Source organism: Dermacentor andersoni, chromosome 6, assembly GCF_023375885.2.
Source record: "Dermacentor andersoni chromosome 6, qqDerAnde1_hic_scaffold, whole genome shotgun sequence".
Lineage (NCBI taxonomy): Eukaryota > Metazoa > Arthropoda > Arachnida > Ixodida > Ixodidae > Dermacentor > Dermacentor andersoni.
In genome coordinates, this window is record NC_092819.1 from 76,042,816 (window position 1) to 76,046,025 (window position 3,210).

General features: G+C 43.5%; 1 non-coding gene across 1 annotated transcript; it reads right to left on the reverse strand.

The window, feature by feature from the left end:
- Positions 1-2,430: 2,430 nt before the first annotated feature.
- TRNAS-AGA (transfer RNA serine (anticodon AGA)) lies at positions 2,431-2,512 on the reverse strand. Its single transcript has one exon. It is a non-coding gene; the product is annotated as a tRNA-Ser (tRNA).
- Between the last annotated feature and the right edge of the window lie 698 nt (positions 2,513-3,210).

Below are 3,210 nucleotides of genomic sequence, written 5' to 3' on the forward strand. Positions count from 1 at the left end.
GCGCTCATGAAATCAGCATAGATATTCAGATATACCAACACGGTGATTCCTGTGTTAGTGTGCCTTCAATATCGCTGCACAGAATCCAATACACAATTTATCGAATGTGTGTAGCCTTACGACAACAGTGGCTCATGATGATTTAGTGTTTTTATGTTTTCTGCACAGATCCTCCTTCCTATATATAGCAGCTGATATGCAATAAACGCTGCTTGTTAGCCAGCACTGTGTCTGTCGTCTTCACTTCATCCTGTCTGTAGCACTGTTTGATTTCCCTGTAAACATTGGAAACGTACACCAACCAGCCCATTTCAGCACACTCGTGCAGAAGCGATCTGAAAGCGAGAGTTAAGAAAACTGGTGATACATAAATTCTATCAGTCGAAGGAAGATTTATTGTGGTGCTTGCTTTACATAGCAGCTTGTTGTGAATAACGGTGCCGAATGCTTTCCTAAAATTGACAAAGAGCATGTCAATTTTTTTGTCAATAATAAAATTGCTAGAAATATGGGACTATTCCATGAGTTGTGTTACTGTCCTGAAACGACGGAAACCATGTATAACATTATAAAGGAGGTTATTGGATTCAAGGTATTACACACTTTAGTGCCTTACAAGAACTCAAAGTAAGCCTGTAGTTAGCCTACACTTGTTTTTAAGCAGATTTACAGAAAGGGCAATATTGGATAAGCTTCCTGGGTGGGTATGACTCCTGAAATATATGATGAAAATTGCAGGGGGGCGAAATAACATGAGCACCAGAGAAAGTAACGGGCCAAAAAGCTTTTGAGAATACTGTCGTGCCTAGGAACACTGTGTCCAAGTTTAGTGTCAAAGTAAGAATACCTTTATCACTTATTGCAATAGCAAAGAGTTATCATCGTATGCAAACATGGATTGGACACAACGCATTAGCTGTCTAAATTGAATCAGAAATGCTTGCGCCTTCTGATGTAAAGGAAGCTACAGCAGTGTTAGCTGGTGAAATAGAACTTCAGCATTTGCCTGGTTTAGTTTATAATAATCATGGTAGTTGAACACGAAAGTAGTAGTCATTATGTGCGTTTATTTTGGTTCGCCTATCTCCTTTAGCAATGTTAAAGTGCACTTAAAAAGACAGAACAAAGGAAGATACACAGGGACACACATAGTGCCGTGTGTGTTCTTGTGCAACTTCCTTTGTGCTGTCTTTTAATTGTGCCATGGAAATATGTGTTTGGGATGTATTACCAAAAAGCCCACAATGCAGTCCTCGTTGAAGTGAACAATACTACCTGAATTGAGTACCTTTTCTCTGCTGTTGCAAAGGACAAACACTATGTACTAATTACAAGTATACTGTGGTTCATCCAGGGAAACTTGGAAAATTGATAAACGCACATTTTTGTAGTGCACTCAAAAGCATCAATGTCACCATGAAGACGCATGTGTATTAAAGGAATCAAGATTGGAAGCCACAATATTTGTTACATATGTCTCATTGGCATGCATGAAGTAAAAAAAAATTGCAAAGTGAGAGGGCAGCTTGATAAATGAGGAGGGAAGGGAAACGACAGATCTTTATTGTCAGAAATGTTCAGCCATTATATCGCACTGAAAGCCATTTTGAGCGATCTCGGAAGTAAAAAAAAAAAGGCTATAGATCTACAAACGAGTTCTGGTGGTGACGCTAATTAGCGCGAATTCGAGTGAGTCCGGCTGGATAAAATTTAATTCTCGAATTATACCCGTCAAAACTACGCTATAATTGTAAGACACGTCATCATGGGAGTCTCCGGGTTTATACTGCCCGCAAAGCGCGGCACGCAAACGTTTTTTGCATCCCACCGCCATCGGAGTGTGGCCGCCACAACCGCGTGCTCAGTTTTGCAACACCAAAGCCAAGTGCTGAGCCACTGCTTCGGGTGAGTCCGACTGGATTTGAGCGAGTCCGAGTGAGCCCTGATGCGCTTGGCTGCTGCTGATTCCGAGTGCCAGGGAGCCCGGCTGGGTCTCATACTTTGACGAGTCTTGAGTTTTGTATATTTACGACCGCTGTTTGGAAGCAGCAATGTTACAATGTTCCAGTGATAAATGTAAATAAACAGCTTGTGAGCCGTTAGGGTAGCCTATACTCAAAAGAGAAGCAGGTAATGTTGAGACACGTCATTCATGCCCATTTACTTCGTTGTCGAAAAAAGGCTTCAGCGCAAAAATCACTACTGAAACCTGCAGTTTTTTTTCTGGTGTTGGAGAGCTTGCAAAGCACTGTTGGAGCGGGCACGCCGTGAAGGTTAGGTCCGAGAGCATGCTGTCACGCCACAACAATGGCGTCCGGGGACAAAACGGGTTTCTGGGGACCCTATTTGGGCCAAAAATAAATAAGTATGACGCAGACAACGCGAAGCCTGTCTGAATTCTGCTGTCCTAAAAAAAAAAAAAAAGTTTTGCGCAGTCGACAGGATTCGAACCTGTGCGGGGAGACCCCAATGGATTTCTAGTCCATCGCCTTAACCACTCGGCCACGACTGCAAGACGGCAACGTGGCGAGGCGGCGCGTTTCTCAAACAGGTGCGGCTATTTTTCACATTTAGTCGAGACAGAATTTCCGCAGCCCCGGTGAAAACGCATATGATCGCTTCGCGTTCTCACTTTATTGTGGCCGTTGTTTAGTCCTCCGTTACAAACTCGCATTTTGGGAAGCCTAAGTGCGCTCGCACGTTTTAGCGCCTTGCAGTGTGGGTTTCATTCCCGCATGCCGCCTAAAACGTAAATTTTCGCGTTTCAAAAGCTTCGCTTTTGAAACGCGAAAACGCGATTATCGTTGTGTGGCAGATATATACCCCAAAGGATGTAACTTTGCATAGCACTTTTAAAACGGTTACACCCTTTGGAGTGTATACTATGTCCCACAACGATAATCGTCATCTGCCTTGCTTGCGTTTCCTTTCTTGACAGCTCGATCGGCGCCCGCTACTTTCCTGTCGAGAAGCTGTGTCACGCTGATAAACGCAAGCCATTCGTGACTGGTAAGTACCGGGCTCGCCGCGTTAAAGAAAGGAAATGCGGGCAAGACAGACGACGATTATTGTTGTGGGACAAGATAAACCCCAAAGGGTGTAATTTCATAGTGTACACTCTTCACTTTTAGAAAAATTGACACCCTTTGGGGCTTATCTTGTCCCACAACAATAATCGTCATATGTCTTGCCCGCGTTTCCTTTCTTTAA